The sequence below is a fragment of the Micromys minutus genome, assembly GCF_963924665.1.
Source record: "Micromys minutus genome assembly, chromosome: 11".
NCBI lineage: Eukaryota > Metazoa > Chordata > Mammalia > Rodentia > Muridae > Micromys > Micromys minutus.
This window is the reverse complement of record NC_137980.1, coordinates 30575224-30597258: the sequence shown is the minus strand read 5'-3', so window position 1 is coordinate 30597258 and position 22035 is coordinate 30575224. Positions and strand designations below refer to the sequence as shown.

General features: G+C 42.1%; 1 pseudogene across 1 annotated transcript in view; it reads left to right on the top strand.

The window, feature by feature from the left end:
• LOC308427383 (heat shock protein HSP 90-beta-like) overlaps window positions 1-22035 on the top strand; it is a 34610-nt pseudogene that overhangs the window by 4848 nt on the left and 7727 nt on the right. Inside the window, exon 2 of the transcript in view lies at window positions 1295-1515. The product of the transcript in view is annotated as a heat shock protein HSP 90-beta-like (transcript). The remainder of the gene's footprint in view (window positions 1-1294; window positions 1516-22035) is intronic.

Genomic DNA, 22035 nt, shown 5'->3' with positions numbered 1-22035 from the left:
CTGGGCAATCATGTGGAGGGGTTTTTTTTTTCCTGAAGTGGACACAGGAGAAAGGATATTCTGCTAATGAAAGCTTGTAGAAGGGCTTTTGATGAAGGGTTCTTTGCTAATGACAGTTATTGATCTGCCTTATATTGCGTAGTTGAGTTACATTTGTCGACACTCCATAGAGAGAAATGAACGCATAAAAAAACCTTCTGGTGGTGTGATTGGCAGAGTGATGTTAGCAGAGACAGACTCGTGTGCTGAGGCCAGACCTTTGGAGGACACATGATGTTTGGAGACATAAACAGGACTCAACAGTGACTTAGCCTGGGCTAGGCTTGCTTACAGAACTCGCTGTGCAATGCTTCTTGGTCTCCAGTCTTCACTGATCTTCATTTCACTGCAGGAGGCACAGACAAGAACTCCTTGTATCCCTCCTGGTCCTTCCTGCTGATTCATGCGAGGTGAGGCCTGGCTGACTCTGCTCGGTTGTGCCCCACTGCTGCTGATTTGTGTTTGCTATCCCGACTCTACCGAACTGGACTGCTGGTGTATCCATGAAGTGTTTGTGAGTGGATCGAACTGCCGCTGCTGCCCTGGGAACTGAACTGCCAATTTCCAGACAACACAGATGGAAGTTGCTCCAAAGAACCTTCCTAAACAGGTCCACTTCCCCCCATCTTTTCTTTTTCATCACCTCTGGTGGGTAGTGGATTAAATGGGAAGTTAAAGCATTTAAGAACCATCATTAAAAGTAAGCCTTGAAAAAAATTAAAGTTACAGGGTTTGCCTTTAAACAATGTGTCCGGAATAAAGAACAGGGAAGGCAGTGGTAAGGAGAGGTAGAGATTGGTCATACTCTGATTGTCGCTGAACTCCGGTGATCAGCTCGACCTCTACTGCTGTGGATGTTTGAAAGTAAATAATTACAACTAATACAATATTTTATGTATTGTACTTCACGTAAAATGTATTGTAAGCTTTTGTGGTATGTAAAACATAGAAGGCATTTGTAAATGATCACCTATGAAGTAGGGAGCTGCCCAACATTCTGGGTATTTCTAGAAGTAATGAAGCCACAACACATAATCCTTAGGCTTCTGATTTTTCCATACTATGAGAGTTGCTCTTTCAGTTTTCCCACCAATGAACTCTAAAATCTAGGCTGACAACTACTTCATCGTTACTATGCCTTAACGGAAAATACCATATGCTTATAGTATGCAGTGTGATATTTTGAAATATGTATACATTGAAATTGTTGGGTCAAGATAATTAACATGTTCATTACCTCACCTTTTTGTGACAGGTGATCTACTCTCAGCAGTTGCAAGTAGCCAGCGGGTTATTATTGATTATTATCACCCTGCAATACAAGAGAGCCTAGGAACTCGTGCATCCTATGAAACTGTGACTTTGTACTATGTGATTTACAACTCCTCATCTCAACATTCTTTAGCACAGTGTATAGCAATTCCAGGTACACTTTCTGAACAGGATGCTATTCTAATGAGGAGCCCTATCAGAAGGGTGAGTCACAAGAAAATGGTCCTCTGTCACTGTTTTGATGACAATGCTTTCTTAAAGACTGCTGTATTACTGGGTTTTTACTGGTAGAATTAGTGTGTTCTTAACTGGAAAAAATGAGGCTCTCATCTGGAAAATGAAACTGAGAGTAGAAATTGGGTAAAATCCTCTCAGCTACCAGCAGACTTGCCCAAACCAGTGAACTGGAACCTTACTTCTTAAGGATGGAGCCCTAGCTAGATCTCTGAATGTATATTTTGTGATTGTTTGTGCCTGAATGTGGGTTAATATTTTACATGAGTAGCAGAATTCAGTCTGAGATTTATTTCCCTACACTGAAGCAGGATTGAAAGTTGCTAACCATCATCACATTCAGCTATGAGCAACTCAAGATCCAAAGAAAAGACTAAGAGCTGTAGATTCCAAAATGGCTTAACCCAGTTCTCAACAACAGAAAAGGGCAATCTCCTAACCAGTTCAAGTAAGTCTTGGGCCATCACAAGACAGAAATTATCCTGAACTCACCTTTGAAGTCGGCACACATTTGGCCTAATGTTTCATCAGGGACCCATGATGAGCCACACGTGCAGCATTCCACTGTCTCCAGATGGACTCTGTCTAGCCATGTGACTTCCTTGGAGCAGGAAACACTCACAAGTATAGTGCTCTCAGGAGCCTGGGAAGTATAGATATTTCCACTTGGTGTCCTGAGCTACCCTGTAAAATGGTCCTGGACCCAGGTGGAAATGCTATGGAGAAGGGAAAGCCTGACTGAACTGCCAACTTCTTCATTCCCTGAAGCTGAGTATCAAACAGTAGATAAGTTTCTATAAATATTCTCTGACAGCCACCAGGCACTCCCCTCCCCCAAGTCTCCATCTGAACAGTAGAAATTTCTGAACTAACAACTTGATCTTGAGTAACTGTATCAGTTTATCTTGTGGTTTTAGATATCCCATGAAACAAAGCTTTTTTAATCGGTTGGTTGGTCTCTGGTACAAGATTAGACCCGGAACCCTGGGTTTACTTAGCAAACACTCTTCCACTCAACATCCTTAGCATAATGGCAAACATCTTTCCTCTAAAACCAGTCACTTCCAACATCATAATTAAGGAAGCCCATGTTAGCATTGTTTAGACCTGAGAAACAGACGAAGATCTACTAATAAGTATATAATATAGATCCTCTCCCATTGGGCCCCTGATAACCATCTCAGGACAAGGATTTGGAAAGTAGAGAAGAGTTAAGCCAAACAAGGTCACGTTCACTCACATGCTCTAGAGATATTTCTTTACTGATTCCTGGACAACTAGGTTCCTTTTCTCTTATGGTAGTACCCAAGAAATGTTGGTAGCTTGGATGTGATCTAGAAAACCAAATGGGAACATTTGGAAAATAATAATAATAATAATAATAATAATAATAATAATAAATAAGGCAGGGTTGGGATCAATAGGCATACTTGACAAAGCACTCTATAACTAAAGCGCACAACTTCACCTGCACGGGGGTTGGGTTCCAAGAATACAAACACAGAACCTACGGCTGCTCCAGCAATTCTGTGCTCACCTCCTCGGGAGTCGACATCCACCCCTACAAAGCCCACTGTCTTAGTTATTTTCTATACCTCTGATAAAATGCCCTGACAAAAGTAACTTCAAAATGGCTGGGCTTATTTTGATGTGCAGTTCAAAGTGTCATCAATCCATCATGGCCAAGGAGAAAAGGTAGCAGCAGCTCAAAGCAGCCTGTCAGAAGACAGCCATGATCGTCTGCATTGACTTCATCCTCTCTATTCTGTGCAGTCCAGAATCAATACTCGGGGAATGGTCCCACCACAGTCGGTGGGTCTCCTCATTGCAATTAACACTCTCAGGACAAACCCTCACAAGCATACCCAGAGGCTAGCCTTTATCTAAACAATCCCCCAAAGGTTAGCCTTAATCTAGACAATCCCTCACTAGCAATCCTGGAGACTAGCTTAATCCCTCAAAGGCATGCCTAGAGGCTAGCCTTAGACAATTCCTAGCAGGTGTGCCCAGCAATTTATTGCTTAGCTGATTACAGATCCAGTCAAGTTGATAACCAATGCTAACCATTATAATCATCTTGTCCAGGATGTATAAGGGCTAATTTAAAAATTAGAAGGACTAAACCTATAGAATCTATAAGTTAGGATATCACTCCTGGCGTTTGAAGAGGGGGCTCAGCAGTTAAAAGTACTTCCTGCTCTTCCAGAAGTCCCACATCAAGTGGCTTGCAGCCACTTGAAACTCCAGGTCCAGAGGATCCAACACCCTCCTCTGGTCTCTGGGAACACCTGCACATGCATGTCATTCACTCAGACTCACGTATGCCCAGATAGGAGTAAATCCGTCATTATTTTAAAGACATCAGTGCTTAGATTGTTGTGGGCTGGAAAACATAAGGGGGCCTGTCCTATGGCCAAGTCCCCAGCTGACACGCCTGCTGACACACTGCAGGAAAACAGCACCATGTGCTAGACTCAGATATCCTCACACTTACAAATCAAAACCCAACTCAAAACAAAATATTCTTTGTGATTTCGTTGGAGAGTGTATGAATGGTTCACTGACATTTCCATCTGTCAAAGAAAAATCAGCCAAAATTTATAATTAAGATGATTCTTTATCCCTTGGGATTTGAGAGTCATTTTATATGGTATGGTCTAAATCAGTAATTTTCCAGATAAATGTAATATCTGGGAAGTTCGATTTTTTGTCTATTACTATTTTACTCACACCAGACATCACAGAACAAAACAAGAAAATCCAGTTTAAACATTCAAGAACACAAGACTGACCAACCAGATAGCATCCCACCCATGGGAGCTCCAGGACCACAGGGTCAGTCACAGTTTCTGGAAGTACCAACTGCGTAATAGATTGGATAGCAGAATTCAGACTCTCTTTAAGAATGGGACCAGTGTGCTTCTTCATTTATACAGAACTCAGTAGACAGGGAAAGAGCATGTTGTTCCAAATCATAGGCTATATCATTTTTGTCCCCAACATATGTTTTAACTTCCTCTTGGTCATAAGTTTAGTCATTATTGATAAACTTTAAAAGAACAAAGTTATCTTTCACGAGCATTTCCCTCATCAACCCATAAACCAACACTTAAGAATCTCAAGGTTTCAAGGACACGAGACAGAAAGAAAATCTCCAAGCCAGCCTGGGGAAACTGCCCTGTCCTGAGCAGTGTACTATCAGCAGCTCTTCATGAGCACATTGTAGACATAGTAAGAAGAGACTTTTAATCTGGTCTATTGCCAGCTCCTCTAGCTCAGCATTGAAGCTTGTTCACCCTTTTAAGTTTACTTTATTCTGATTATCTTGTTCCTGAGTAAGTACAAGGGCAGATGCTTCACGACTTTCTTGAAGTCAGAGCCTACTAAGGAGATCTCTGGTATTTTCATATTTCCTAACTTCCGGGGTGTAATGAAGACCTTCAAGCAGAGCCAGAAAGGATAGCTCCCCAAATGCTGGAGGGAGAGTCTTCTCAGCACTCTCCTAGGGAAGCTTAGGAGCAGTACTCCTGGAAGAAGAAAACTTCCATCGATCCAATATCCCATGTTCTACAAAGATTAAAAGACCCCCCCACACACACACACACATGCAGAACATGGAGATCAAGACAAACACTGGAAGACTAAGAGACACGGGCTGCATCACTCTCTCAGCCTTGCTGGAACTCTGTCAAGCAGCTGTGCTGGCTTTAGGATTTCCGCTGACCGTGGTAAATATGGCTGTGCCACACACTCACATAGGACAGTGGAAAATAGACTCTTCATTCCTTTCAATATGCACCCTTCATGACTGACCAGTGGTTCCTAATGGTGTGACGCTTTAATACAGGTCCCCCTGTTGTAGTGACCCCCAACCATAAAACTATTTTTGTTGCTATGTCATAACTAACATTGCTACTGCTATGAATCATAATGGAAAGATTTCTGGAAACAGAGGTTGCCAAAGGGGTTGCAAGCCCAGGGTTGAGAACTGTGATCCTGACTCACTGGGAAGAGTGAGAGCACTGAGCTCCTCCCTAACGAGTCAAGTGCTCTCTTCTCCTCCTTACAATCTCTTGTTATCATTTAAGGTATTATAGTTCCACCGAAGAATCAAGTTCTTACTAGCATCAGACAACAAATGGTGGTTAAAGACATTAAGGTACAATAGAAGGATAATATTAATAATCTTTATGTGTCTAAAATCACACACACGTGAATGCACATCCCACTGAAAGTGGATTTGCAAGAAGATGCACAAAGGTAGAAACATAGGCACAGAGCAAATACACTTTAACAGTGGAATACTCGCTGCTGGTAACGGATGTTCTGACAGCGATTACACAGAGAACTTATTGACAATAATAATTTAGAAAATAATCTAAAGCATGTGGGATGTCGCAAGTAGCATGTTCTCTCACCAGGATATCGCTAAAAGCATGTGACATCTAACTGATAAGGAGACTGCGTGCTAACGCAGAGAAACTGAGAGGTATGGAAATAGAGCAACGCCCCCGCCTTACCAGTGCTGACCATGTGGTGGGTGAATTATTTCATATCGTGAAAGAAAAACAAAACAAAACAGTGACCTGTTTAGCAAGCAGGCAAGTCCCTGTGCATGCCCAGAATCTGGGCTGACAGGAAGATGGCCGTCTCACAGAGAAGGCCGGAGAGTAATTAACAAATGAAGTTAGAAGGCAGACAGGATGGTGACAGTGTACCTAAGGTCGCATGTCATCGGCTTTTTATCTTAAAAGCCCTGCCTATGCTGTGATGATATGTCTGAAGAAAATGCTAAATGATCATTTTCAGTTACCTTCTCAAATAAAAATAGAAGCTATTATGTGTATTTTTCCAAAGTTGTTATAGTGAACTTAATTGTTTGACTGACTTGATTTTGATATTCCACCAATGAGCTTAGAAACTAAAGCAGTAAATATACAAATTGTGAACATTAGAGAGATGTCGATCAGAGGGTGAATGTGTGAAATGAGCAGAAGTGAGGTTCATATGTTACTAAAAATAGATAGATGACAGATGATAGATAGATAGATGATAGATAGATAGATAGATAGATAGATAGATAGATAAGTAAATAGATGGTAGAGACAGATTGATAGATGATAGTAACATACACAGATGATAGACAGACAGACAGACAGATAATAGATAAATAGATGATAGATAGATAGATAGATAGATAGATGATAGATAGATAGATAGATAGATGATAGATAGATAGATAGATAAGTAAATAGATGGTAGAGACAGATTGATAGATGATAGTAACATACACAGATGATAGACAGACAGACAGACAGATAATAGATAAATAGATGATAGATAGATAGATAGATAGATAGATAGATGATAGATAGATAGATAGATAGATAGATGATAGATAGATAGATAAGTAAATAGATGGTAGAGACAGATTGATAGATGATAGTTATACACAGAGATGATAGACAGACAAACAAACAGATAATGGATAAATAGATGATAGATAAATAGATAGAAACATACATACATACATACATACAAATAGGAATATAGATAATGGATAGATGGATAGGTAGATAGATAGATAGATAATTGATTAGATTAATAGACAGACAGATGATAGGCTTAACCATGAATCACATTCACTCTCAATGAATTTTTCAGTCATTAAATGGAATGGAATTGCTATGGAGTTTTCAGAGGTAACACTAGAGCTTCCATCTAAACAGTCAGCAGTTGGAAACATGGGGGCTTATCATGGGGCCCCCAACTGTGTCTGCTCATGGAATACAAAAGCAAGTTCATGTCTTACTTGAGCCTTTATACAACACCAGAGGTAAGAGCTGTGATTCCTATCTGCCCTCGTTTTCAACACATTGTAAATCCTGTTTCCCCGAATGTCTCATTTTCCAGTGCTCACACACTTACACAGTATGTGCACGTGTGTTTGTGATGCTGCTGTTCATGTCTCCAGCAACAGAAACACTGAGGCCATGGTAAGAAACCAACCACTGACTCAGATGATTTGCTGTGCCTCGGACGTCATCTTTGAGACATAAAGGCACCAGCAGAACTAGTGCATCGCAGATGGTCATAGCAAGCCTGGATGAGCTGGGTCACACAGCCCCCAACCATGTTTATTCCTTGCTTATGCAGTGCTCAGCTTCTTTATGATAAATACTTCTCGGGAGTGTTTTTAATGGTCACATTTGCTCTTGAGAGTTGCATACATACATTCCATATGTCCCATTCACTCTCCCTCCTGCCCCCACCCTCTCTCATCTCCCTCCCACTCAATCATCATCATCCTCCCCACAGGTCCCCATTGCCACATGTATGCCCTTTTGTTTTGACTTGTGAGCTACTGGTTTTAATCAGGGTCATTGGTGCCTAGAGGGTCCCCATTTGGAACATAACTGAAGGCGATAGCTGTCCCTCCCCCAGAACCCACAAGTTGCTAATAGTTTAGAACGGAGGGTTAGGATCTCTGGACCCCTTCCCGAGCTCTAGTTAGCTGTTAGCTGGTTCAGTCTTGAGCAGGCAAAGGTGGCTGCCATGAGGTCCTGCTTGTGGGGGCTATGGAGGCGTTGTAGACAGCACTTGCAGACCTGCTCTGTCTTCTAACTACTACATTTCTTCTACTCTTCCCTACAGTGTCCCCCAAGCCTTTGGAAAGGTGGCGTAAATGTTCTGTCTCAGGGTATTCTAAGCATCTTGTGCATTTACCACTGTCTATTGCAAAGAGGAGCTTCTTGGTTAAAGATGAGAGGAACACTTGGTGCTCTTGCCAGTTCAGCTAAAGAACAATACTGAGTTCCCTGCGAGGGCCTAAACTCTCAATCACGAAATCTGGAACAAGTCCACAATTCTAGGCTCCTGTGGAGTGGGCCTTAAATCCAATCAGAGAACAGCTGTTACCACCCCCAAAGCAGATGCGCAACTACTGCACCAGCGGGCACCTCTTCCTTGGCAGGTTGGCATTAGCGTTTGCAGGGTTCACATCTTGGTAAGACGATGGAGAGCAGAGCCCCTTCCAGACTGGGAAGGAGGAGGCCCCATCCCAGTTGCAACCAAGGTGTGTGGTGTCCCCAGCAGCGTGGCCTATCCTCTAGTGTTGTGGACAGCCAAGAGGAAAGGCAATATCCTGCATTTCTGGCAGAGAATCTGGGATCTTTCTGACCCCATATACCTGTGTCTTAGTCAGGGTTTCTATTCCTGCATAAAACATCATGACCAAGAAGCAAGTTGGGGAGGAAAGGATTTATTCAGCTTACACTTCCACATTGCTGTTCATCACCAAAGGAAGTCGGGACTGGAACTCACACAGGGCAGGAACTTTGAGGCAGGAGTGAATGCAGAAGCCATGAAGGAATGCTGCTTACTGGCTTACTTCCCCTAACTTGCTCAGCTTGCTTTCTTGTAGAACCCAGGACTACCAGCCCAAGATGGTACCACAAACTATGGGCCCTCTCACCCTTAATAGTTGAGAAAATGCCTTACAGCTGGATCTCATAGAGGCATTTCCTCAAGGGAGGCTCCTTTCTCTGTGATAACTCCAGCTTGTGTCAAGTTGATACACAAAACCAGCCAGTACAACCTGTATGCCAGGCATCATATAACAATTTCTTGGGTGACAAAGGGTCAGAGCTTTAAAAACCCCAAGTGTTTCTGACACAGTGTGAGTTTGACAATGTTTATCCTCCTCCTGCTTCCCACTGTCACATAAGCATCACGACAGGGTTTTTCTGTTTTGTTCACTGAATGCTACTAGAAGTGTCAGCATTTAAAAATAACAGTGTGTTGTCTGAATCACATGTCACCCTCCCAATCTTAGGTGCCAGCATGCCCAACCCATGGGGAAGATCTACACTATCCTTGTGGCCAGTCTCTTAGACTGTAGCTAGCAAAGAGAAACAGTAACAGGAGCGAGATGGTGGAAGTGCTTCTGCTGTGGTGATGTGTTTAGTAACTAAGTAACTGGGACAGCATGAAGTATCAGAACCATCAGGAAGGCATGGGAAGTAAGCAACCTTGCTCTCTCCACAGCTGCTAGTCACTCTCCTTATTAAGCAAGGGGAGTCTGACACATGGGACCCCAAACGTAAAGCCCATCCCAGCCATCAGTGGGATCCGAGTCCTGGAGGAACTTAAAAATCTCTGGATTACAATCAAGGAAGGAGACTTTGCTTCCATTTGCCAGTTTGCAAATATGACCCCTTGATTTTTAAGGTTTATATTTATTTTCATTTTTTGCATGTGCATGTGTGCATGCCACTTTCGTGCAACTGCCCACAGACTCCTGAAGAGGGTATGAGATGCCCCTGCATCTGGAGTAACAGGCAGTTGAGAGCTGCTTGAAGCTGGTGTTAGGAGCCAACATTGAATCCCTGGGAAGGGCAGCAAGCTCTCTCTCGGTTGCTGAGCTGTCTCTCCAGCCCTTCTTGAGCTTCTCAATCACAGCTGTCCCAGGCTCAGAAGCACACTAGTAAAGTGCTTCCCTCCGCCGCTTCTTGCCGCTGGCTGCTTTGCCAACTTAAGTTTGGGATGTATCCCTGAATAAAATAGTCTAGGGCCATTAGGTCTAAGTTTGAATCGCTCAACTTATTCTTAATTTAACAAGGTAATGTTTATATGTCACTTAATTTCGGTCCTTGGATCCTGGTCCACCAGAGTCCACTCCCATCCTATACCCACTCTTTTCTAGCTAATGTATTTTAAATTTTTAATCAATAGACAACTATAAATAAACTTGCTCCTGGACAATCCATCCCTATCAGTGGCAGCCTTCAGAGGGATGCTTAGAGCTTATCGCCTGCAGGCTGAGGAACACAGCCACAGTTTTAAAGCAGTTCTGGTGTAGTAGGAGCATCTCTGTAGCTCTCTGAGAGCTCCGATAGACCAAGGGATCTGAACCAGACCCTGTGGAAGGTCCACCCATGGTTAGGAGACACTTGGGTTTGAAAAGGACTTCATTTCTTTGTCTTGTTTTGCTATATAAAAAAAAAAAAAGAACAGTTTGCCTTATTTAGAAGAACAATTTAGAAAATATATTAACTTATATCTCGAAATGCAGGGGTAAGGTTCAGGCTTACCTCTCTTCAGACCTTTTTCCATGTTACAAACACATCAGGAAGAGGAGGCATCTATCCCATAGCCTCTCTTAGAGTAAAGAAATGATTCTCTCCCAGCCTCCCATCAGCATCTGTGAAAATGACCCACATCTGTTCCACCAGCGATTGGATCACTGTTATGTCTCTCAGAAACCCATCAGTGCTGGGGGAAGGGGGAACTTATCTTTCCCGGGAGCTGAAGGAGGGAACCCTGCATCTTAAAAGAGGGTGTTTTCAGGGGGAAGGGAGATGTTTGAAGACATGCAGTGCCTGTACATCCTGTAGCAGCTCTATCTGCTCTGGCCCCGCCTCTGTCCATCCAGATTTTGAGGACCAGAAAATAAAACCGTAGCCACAGCAACAAGGGGAGCCATGAAATCTGGAGCGAGTGGGTTGTGGGCTTGGCCTCTGTAGTTTAAATAGAATCCGAAGGCCTTGGACCCCTTTTCAGCTTCCCCGGGGATCTGCTCAACCATCAATTCTGTATTATGACAGAGTCCTTTAAAAGCTCCATTCAGTTCTTTAGAATAGAGGGTGCTGGGTGATACCAGTAATGAAGTCATATCTTTATAATACCTATCTTTATTCTTCGTTGTCATTAAATGGAAAATTCAGCTATTCAACATGATGATCTGTTACAACCTTTGATAAGAGTTTTCCATTTTCTTCTTCGTTTTTATGCTTCTAAATTGTAATAAAGCTTCAAAGACTAAGATACCCACAGCTTCATTTGTCTGTCTCGGGTATAATGAATATATACAGGCAGAGAAGAGAAAAGATAGGGGATTTGGTGTAATTCTATAACCTGACTCATTTCTTTGTGAGAGGTTGGATAATTCCAGAGGAACATCTCATAATGCCAGCGAGGTACTGTCTCACTGACACCGAAGAAATACCCAACACGATGTACATGTATTAACTACAAAATGAAAATAGCTCACACAGGATGCATTATCAGTGACCACTGTAATCAGAAGCTGTGTGGACGGCTGGATGCGTGTACATACTTCATAGAACATGGAAACATATGTGTGCATACTCCATAGAACACAGAAACATGTGTGTACATACTTCATAGAACATGGAAATGTGTCTACATACTTCATAGAGCATAAAAAACATGTGTGTACATACTTTGCAGAACATGAAAACATGCATGTACATACTTCACAGAACATGGAAACATGCGTGTACATACTTCATAGAACATGAAAACACTTCTCAGAAGATAGAGCATAAATATTACAAAGCGAAAGACTGGAAATGTGCTGTGTCTTCTGCCACGGAGAGCAGAAAACAGTCTTATTAAATTATCTAACTCCAAACGCTGACAACACACCCACAGAGGGACACCGGAGTCCTTCACTCTAGTCTGCTCTAAAATCTCATCTACTCGGCCAGTTTTACAACCATTTCCGGTTTAGTGTGTCTGGCTGTTTAAAATAAAAATGATACTTTCTATGCTTTTGAAATACTTTATTACAAAATATCTCAAGCCAGTAAAAACGTAAGCAAGGATGCCATGAACTCCTACGTTCGTCCCCGTACAGGATCCAACTACCAACAGTGTCTGACCAGCGTTGTTTATGTGCCTGTTCTTTATTTATGTGCTCTCTATTGGTTTGAATCAAGACATGTGACTTCATCTATGTATATTTCAGCATATCTTTAGAGTATAGGACTTATAAACACAATTATTTATAAATAATGAGTAATTGCTAATATTAAGCACTATTTCAATTTCTAGTTGGATTTAAATTTTTTTTTATTCTTGAGGCAGAGTCTCACTGCTTTGCCTAGGCTGGCCTTAGATTTGTGGCAGTCTTCCTTCCTTCGTCCACTTTCCCTGTTCTCAGCCTGCAAATGTGAGCCACCAAGTGTGACTTGCTTTCTAAACATTTTGCTTATTTCCAAATCCCCTTGTCTCCTAAAATACCACACCCTAAATTTTCTAGACTTGGTAAGGCAGGAAGAATGAATCACCTGTACGGTTTGATGGTATACAGCCGCCCATGACAGCACTCGGATGTAATATGACATAATATGGTACAGATGGTGGGAATGACGGTAAAAATAATTGATGGTGATGATGGTGATGGTGATGATGATGGTAACGATGGTGGTGATGATGATAATGATGATATAATCCACCATGAGCTTTCCTCATAAGTTTTTTTAAAAGCTTCATGGAAACAGCATGCCCACGGTAATGGAGCAGAAAGTCAGCTCTGGAATGACATCCCGTGTCAGCTCCCCCAACATTCAGGGAGCTGCTCATGTTTAATATTTGGCTCCAATGTGGATACAACTAAGATTTGTCTCGTTTGGCCCCAGGCTGTGGCTAAAGTGGGGTGTGCTATGGTGTTAGTGTGGAATGTCCCCATAGGCCATACTGTGACTTTCTTACCACACTTACATTATTTCTGTCAGGTACTTGGTCACAATGACAAAACAGGTAAATAATACAGAATGCCACCGGTGACAGAGAAACGTTGAGGAGTTTGGAGCCTTGGTTCTAGAGGGGTCCTAAAGTTATGTTTAAAAGGCCAGAATGTCCCACCAACAGCAGGTGGGAGAGCTGACCCTGGGGTCGTGAGAGCCAGAAAGCTGGCCCTGCCCCTCAGCAGTTCCAGCACTTGGGAGAATGGGCCCTGCACCTCACTGGCCTTGGTGGCGAAGGCACAGATGGCCCAGTCCTGAGGACCTGAGAGCTGACCCTGACCTTTCATGGCTGTTCATTGAGTGAGCTAGCCAGGAAGAGCTCACACTAGTGCTGGGGGTGCACGAGAGATGGCCAGTTTACCAACTCAGTTACCGCCCAGGCTCAGATCCAGGGCTTTGAGCTGGCTCACCCCAACACCTACCCCATTTATGATCCGCTGCAGCAAGTGAAAGGGCCACTCCTGCAGATCCAAAGCTGCAGGATCTCCATGACACAGGGCAACAACAGGACATCTGGAAGAAGTCCCTGTGAGGATCCAGTTTTGAGAGTGTAGCAGGAGCCAGTGGCCTCAGAACAGACCAATGACTCACTGCGATGAACATTTGCAGGTAAAGATATGTGGGGGAAAGAGTTTACTGTGTGACAAACTACAGCTTCCATGACAAGAAGTTTTTATTCTATCATTATAATTTTGTTTGGTGGGAAGGCAGCAAGGGCAGAGGGTGGATGCGAAGGAACAGGCAGATGAGTGGGATTGGGGTGAATGATGTGAAATTCACAAAGAATCAATAAAAGGTTATAAGAAGGGGGTTACCTGATGTTTGACTGACAGTCTTTTCTTGAGTCAGCCAGGGGACTGAGAAAGATTGTAACCGCTGTTAATTAGCAATTCATACCAATCCACCCTCAACATATTAGCATGTTCATATGAAAAATAAAATCCAGGAAGATTAAAATGAAAAGAAAAAAGACAAAAAGACCAGAATGCCAACACAAGCTTTCACAATAGGATCTGTTACCATGGGGTTTCAGAGGCCATTGTGTGAATTTGGCCACAAACCTGGCTGTTAGCCCATGTCCTGAAAACACAAGCTAAGCCAAATTCACTAACTTGCTTGGTGGGGGAAATTTCAAGACAGAATGATAGCCAGGTCCTGTGGTTCTCTGGTTCTCTGGTGGCCAATACTTACTTCCATCAGATTTACAGTAAGCAAGAAAGGGAAGTTGAAGCTAGTTAAAGCTAAGGAGACAAGGACACAGATCATGTGGCCATGCCTATCAGATTAGCATCATTAAGGAGAACATTCAGACTTTACAACAATAAAGGAAGTACCTTGGAGAAAAGACTCTGCCCAAGGAGGATGGGACAAGGTGAATTCCTTTGAAGTAACAGCTTAAATCAGGAGACACCCCCCCTACCCCCCCCACCCACCCCACCCCATCCCCCCATCCCCCCCACCCCCGTACGTCTTCCAGCAGGGACACTGATGGAGTTATTTTCAAATCTGAAAGGTATGCAGAGCCTACTGTTTCTGTAGATAGAAGTTGACCTTGGTATCACCCCTGTGATACTAGTTTTGTAGGCATGAAAAACTCAAGAGTCAGGGGTCTTGGAGGCATACACCAAGGTTCAAGAAATGTTCTGAAGCCAGATCAGGTTCCCTAAATTGATTTCTAGAGTAAGCCACTCACAAAGCTATGAAGATAACACCTAGATTGTAATGAAGACCCCAGAGTAATAGCTATTGCAGAGACATGGCAAATGTGCCAAGGAAAGCTGAGGACAGGAAATTGGTCCACTGGGAGGCTTCAAATGCTGCAGGTCATGGGATTGAAGGAGCAGGTTTACCCAAGCCCACTGTGTGACAGTACCATCAGGAGCAGACTAAGCCTAGCGCAAAATATGACAGTATCATTAGGAGCAGGCCAAGCCAAGTCCACTGTATGACAATACCATCAGGAGCAGGCTTACCCAAGCCCACTGTGTCACAACTGATGAAGTTCAATGTTTGCCTTTCTGGATTTTGATCTTGGTTAGGTTTGTCCTTTTCCTGTTATCCTTCTGTTCTTCCCTTTTGTAACAGGAACATTTACCCTGGACCACTGTATGTTGGAAGTATGTAACTGTTTTTGCTTTTTAGAGATTTGCAGCCAAACAATTGCTTTGAGTCTCAGGAAGAAACACTGCACTTTTGAACAGCGTTTAGAATGGAAGACTTCTGGGACTTCATGCTGAACTGAAGGCATTTGCATCATGAGATGGATACCAGCCTATGGGATCAGGGCAGAAATGTTATGGTTTGAATGTGAAATGTCCCTCATGAGCACATGAGTTTGAACAATGCATATCCAGCTGGTGGCACTATTTGGGGAAGTAGATGTTGCAGGATGTACATCACTGGGAACAACTATGCCTTCCCTACATGACTGACTGTATCCTTTGAACTGTTGCTTAGAATAAATGCTTCAAGTATTTTGATCATAGTGAAGAAAACCACAACAAATACAGCATGAAACAACACAAGAAACCTTAGAAAAATTTAACTTTATGAAGCATAATTTCTTGATCCCAGCTAACTTATGCATTTGGTTTATTAGCCCTGTCTCAATTAAAAATCCTATCTCTGATATACAAAGAGACTATAGAAAGGTCAGAAAGATTTTACGTCTGATAAGCACTTCCAAGAACATAGCAACATACAACCTCATGAAATTGCAAAGCTTCTGTAAGGCTAAAAACACTGTCATAAAGGCAAAATGACAACCAACAGATTGGGAAAAGATCTTTACCAATCCTATATCTGATAGAGGGCTAGTATCCAATATATACAAAGAACTCAAGGAGTTAGGCTCCAGAGAATCAAATAACCCTATTAAAAATGGGGTACAGAGCTAAACAAAGAAATCTCACCTGAGGAATATAGGATGGCTAAGAAGCACCTAAAGAAATGCTCAACATCCCTAGTCATCAGGGAAATACAAATCAAAACAACCCTAAGATTGTTGGAATAGTTAAGATCAAAAACTCAGGTGACAGCAGATGCTGGCGAGGATGTGGAGAAAGAGGAACACTCCTCCACTGTTAGTGGGATTGAAAGCTGGTACAACCACTCTGGAAATCAGTCTGGTGGTTCCTCAGAAAACAGAGTACTAACTGAAGACCCAGTTATTCCACTTCTGGGCATATATCCCAAAGATGCTCCAACATCTAACAAGGATAGATGCTCCACCATGTTTATAGCAGCCCTATTTATAATAGCCAGAAGCCGGAAAGAACTCAGATGTCTTTCAGCAGAGGAATGGATACAGAAAGTATGGTACATTTACACAATGGAGTACTACTCAGCTATTAGAAACAATGACTTTATGAAATCTGTAAGCAAATGAATGGAACTAGAGACTATCATCCTGAGTGAGGTAACCCAGTCACAAAAGAACACACATGGTATGCAGTGTATATACCATGGTATACATATGGTACAGAATATCTAATAAAAATAACTCTTGTTGGCTATTGAAAAAAAAGAAAATAGCAACTTGTAGTAGCAAGTAGGTTTTCTAGAAATTAATTATGAACATTTCAGTAAAAAATCCCATTCACAATACCCTCAAGAACAAAGACTTCTACTGTGAAAACTAAGAAGTGGTGAAAAAAACTAAAAAAAAAAAAAAAAAAGACACTAGGAGATGGAAATACCCCCAACCCCATGCTCATGAATCCTCAAGTTAGTAATATAAAAATGGCCCTAGAATCGGGCACAGATTCAATAAGATCCTCGCCAAAATTCCATTCTTTGCCAAAATAGAATAAGTACTTAAATGTGATCACAGAAGACCCCAAAGAGCCAGCGCAATCCTGAGCAGAAAGAGCAGTGACAGGAAACACGGTACCTGACTTCGAACTACCCTGCAGAGCCGCAGTCACAAAACCAGCAACGGCACAGCACACCAACAGCCGGGAATGGAACAGGACAGATGCAGAAATACCCCATGCAGCTGCAGCCCCTGATCTCTGACAAGGGCAGCAAATACTCACTGAAGAGTACAGTCTCTTCAGCAAATGGTCCCTGAATCCCTGAAATTGCTAGGAGAAAACAGAGGCCACACTTTAAGACATAGGCACAGGCACAAATTTTCTGAACAGAACTCTAGCAGCTCCAGAAACTATTTTAAGAACTGACCAACTGTACGGTGTGAAATTTAAAAGCCTCTGCACAGCAAAGGCGGCAGGGTCTAGCAGGAAAAGACAGCCTATAGGATGAGAGGAAGATCCTTGCCAGCTACGTCTTATAGGGAGTAAGCACCTAAGATCTATAAAGAAGGCAAAAAAGAGTTAAATTCAGGAATAACAATTATCCAGTCAACAAATCAGCAAATGAGGTCAAAGATTAGTATTGAAAGAAGATATAAAATGTTCGACGTCCCCAGCCATCATAGAAACTCTAATCAAAACTACCTTGAGATCCCTTTGAACAGCAAACAATAAATGCTGTTGAGGATGCAGCCGATGGGAATCCTTACAAACTGTTAGCAGGATGTAAATTTGTGCTGTTGTCACAGAACAGGATAGTTTCCTCAAAAACTAGAAGACGAGTTACCATATGATCCTGCTGTGTTAACTTGGGATATACGTTTAAAAGTCTAAATTCACATGCCACAGATACACCAGGAATATCCACGCTTATTGCCTGAAGCATTATTTACAATAGGGAGCATTCTTCTCGCTATGGACCCAGTCTATTTGCAGGCCAAGTGATGAGTAAACTTTAAAAAGGCAGCTTCTGTACACAAAAGCAGTTTTAGCTCATAATAAGGGAGAGTAGATTGTAGCATTTGCAAGAAAATAGAACTTGGGATCAACTGGCTAAGCCAAAAGTGCCAAACTCAGAAAGGCAAAAATGCCAAGGAAGTCGGAGGAAAGGATGAAGAGGCGGAGTCTAGATGGGACCAGAAGTGATGTGGCAGAAGTGACGAGGCATGCTGGGAGTTGCGCGGTTTGAACACAGGAAGCAGAACTCAGGCTATAGCGGACAACTGAGGCTCCGCCGAGACGTGCGGTCAGAATAAAAGAACTTAAGCCCCAGCTCTAGAAACATCATCGGAAATCTGTACTCAGCTGTTAGCCCTTTCTAGGAACTGACCTCGCTACAGCCTTTTCTCTGTTGGTCACTTCCTGGGAAATCCTACATCCGTGAATTGCCTGTTGCAGGCAAAAGCTAAATTAAAAGCCTTGGCTTCTATTCCCAGCCCGGAATATCTCTGAAGGGCACTTAGTCTGGGTCCTTCCTTCAACGATTGCTATGATCTTCACACTGAACAGCCTAAATCCTGATAGCTGCTCAGTCCGCGTGGTGGACTGCCTCAGCAGCCCCAGGCTGAGCTGACGGCCTAGAAGCCCAGCTCTTGGGGCGTCATCTTCGGTCCACATTGGAAGACTGAAGAACCTGCTTCTGAAGTCAGGGAGAATGGAAGCAGCAGCAACAGGGTGGATGAGCCTGCCAGAGTAATAGAAGTAGTCAAAATACAAAGCTTTCTCAAAAAGCCATTAATTCCATCATTTACCCCATTGCCTGGACCTCCTTATATCTGGACGCCATGGACTCCACCACCCACATTAGGGGAGATCTTCCACCTCGATCAAGAAAAGTCCTCACAGGTGTGCCCAGCCACAGACAAAACCCTCACAGTGTCCATCCCAAAACTGTTCCGGTGTTCTGGGTTCCGCCTTTGAAACTGCTTCCCAAAGAATCCAACTTGAAACTCTTGAATAGAATTCTTTCAAAAAGAACAAGCCAGAGACATCTTCATAATACTCAACATGGTCGCAGCCTTTAGGCTCTGTTCGAAGTCCCAGATACAAACCTTCCGTTACTGAGTATCTATCTAATTGTGCCCTCCCTCAAAAATTATACATTGACTAAATTAACCTTTCAAATTGAAAGTGTAGACCAGGAAACAGCTAGTACATAGTAATGCCAGAACTCAAGGTAAGGCAGTCTTCGGTGGAAAAGATCTTGGTTTCTTTTCTCCACCTTTCCCTGTGCATGTAAGCTCGGTGATGGCTGTGTTTCTGGGTTGGTGAGGGTAGATCCCGAGGTAGGGACTGGACTTCCCTTTGTGGGGCCAGATTACTGGGATGGAATTATAGCATGTTTCCTACTAGCAGATTTCCCTCCTGCTGATTGTGTTCAGTTCATACTACCAACATTCCTGTGCATTCCTCAGAAATGCTGGCCAGCTAGTGAGACAGGGTCTTAAGGAAATGTCTGTCGGGATGTAATACAAAGGCAGCACACTCAGGTGATTTAGTTTATAAATTTTCTTACTGTATTTTGTATGAGCATTTTGTCTATATGTACATCTGTGTGCCATTTGTATGCCTGTGTCCTCACAGGTCAGAAAACTGTGTGGGATCCCCTCTGCTGGAGTTACACATGGTTGTCAGTCACCATGTGGGGACTGGGAATTGAACCTGGATCCTCAGCAAGAGCAGACTGTGCTTTTAACCACTGAGCCATCTTTCCAGCCCAAGTTAAAATTACTCTTAGCCTTGTAGTAGCAGTAAGCAATAGATAAAGGCTCATCAGTTACTAAAGCTCGCTCACTGCTAGAATGCCAGGGACTCAGGCAGTGGATTCTAAATGCAAAGCAATTGTGGATGGTTTGCAATAACCAGGACTTATCTTTTTCTTCATTTTCCTTTTATACAAATATAAAGAGAAGTCAATAAAGAGAAGAAACCAGCATGTGGGAAATAAACATAGGAAAACAATGTATATGGCTGGAGAGATGGCTCAGCGGTTAAAAGCACTGACTGCTCTTCCAGAGGTCCTGAGTTCAATTCCCAGCAACCATCTGTAATGAGATCGGATGCCCTCTTCTGGTGAGTCTGAAGACAGCTCTGGTGTACTCATATACATAGGTATTTAAATATATTTATATTAATATATTCTATTGTTAATATAAGATATTATTGTATCAATTATAATATTAATATATTATATGTCATTAATATAATTGTTATATTACTATAATGTATATACTAATTAGCTTTGTCTTTCAGGCTTGACTTCCTTTTGCAGTGTTGAGAAGAGTATCCTAAGCACATTCCTGACCAAGCTCGAATGTATGTGACTGATTTATAATAAAACAAATTGCCTCTGCATGCTTCCCTTTTCAGCCTCTGTGATGTGAAATAAACATGAAGCTGTCAAAAAGAATAAAGGGAGACAGGCTAAACTAATGAGACTGATGATGGTCCTTATAAACAATGTGGTGGTGGTTCCACCTCACAGGCATTTAAACAATCTGTAAAAAACAGCATCTCCTAAAAATCCGTATGCAGTGTGGGGGAGGGGGACCTGTAGGAAAACAAGGGTACAGTGAGCAGAGTCCACAGAAATAGCCTCTGTCCTGACACAAAATCAGAAGTGCTTTAGGACAAATTCTCTAAGCTCATCCTTCCTCTTTCTTTTTCTCCAAATGCTGTCCTTCCCTACCTCATGACTTACGAATACTTAAACCTCATTTTACAGAGCCTACTGGAGGCCAAATTATTAAATATAATGAGCTTGTCTTTCATTTTTAAAATGGGAGTAGCTATTGCTAATGAAGAACTAATTAAATTTATGAACACTTCCAAAAAGTACTGGAGAATATGCGAAGTTCTATTGCCAATACAATCAATTACCTTCTGTTTCTGAGAGCATATACTAGGGCAATAATCCTAAAAATATAATTATGCTACTGTTGTTTGTAATAGAAAAACCTGAAAATAGAGTAAATACCATGCAGTATGGGTATAGTTTTGGTTAATATGATACAGGACACAAGAAAATGCTATGACCCATCTTAAAATTCAAGAGCTTTAAGACTATTTAAAGTTTTGTGTTGGCTGAAGTGTGGCTCAGTGCTAAATCACCTAGCATTTGTGATGTTCAGGGTTGGGCTATGAAGTGTTTATGGTATCACGTTATATAAAAATAGTAGGTTATAAAATTTGTGCGTATTACATTCCCAATTACAATCATGCAAATATGTAGTTTTTGCTCCTAGTTTGTTCTGTATTGCTGTGCTGAGCACAGGACCAGAAGCTGCATAATGGAGGAAAGGCTTCATTTCAGCATAAGAGCTATAGGCAGTCATGTAGAACAGCTAGAGCAGGAGCTCAAGGCAGAACCTGGAGGCAGGAGCTAAAGCAGAGCTGATGGATGGAGGAGCGCTGCTTACTGGCTTGCTCCCCTGTAGGTACTAAACCAGTTTCCTATGCATGGCAGGACCACCTGTCCAAGGGTGGTACCACTCAATGTACCACCCCCACATCAATCAAAAATCAAGACAATACCCAACAGACATGCCCACAGGACAGTCTGATAGAGGCAGTTCCACTGCTGATGCTCTCACTTCCCAGATGTCTTTAGTTTGTGCAAATTTGACAAGAACTGACCAGTGCACTGATCAAAGATAGCAATGGGTAAGAAGGAGGGGGACTGTACCCTTTCTAAGTATCATCTTTCTACTATTTAATTATTAATGTGTGAGTAGTATGGCTGAGGCAGACAGACCAATGGACTAGAATAGATACTTCATGTACAATACGATTATATACACATATATACACATATACACATGTATATTTATATATGCAAACAAATGAAATACCAAATAACATTAAGACAACAAGCTTCAAATATACTTATAATCGATGCATAATGTAAGATGCATAATTTAGTTGTCTACTTACATCGTGTTTAAATTCTACAATACATATGACCAACTTAAATATGAAAAAAATCTAGATATTTTTGCTGAAAAGTATAGAACATATCATTATGATCTAAGCGTAAAACAAACACTTCTTAAATAAGATACAAAAAATAAGACTTAAGAAAGACTAACCAATTCAGTTACAATAAAATTGAAACCTCACACACCACC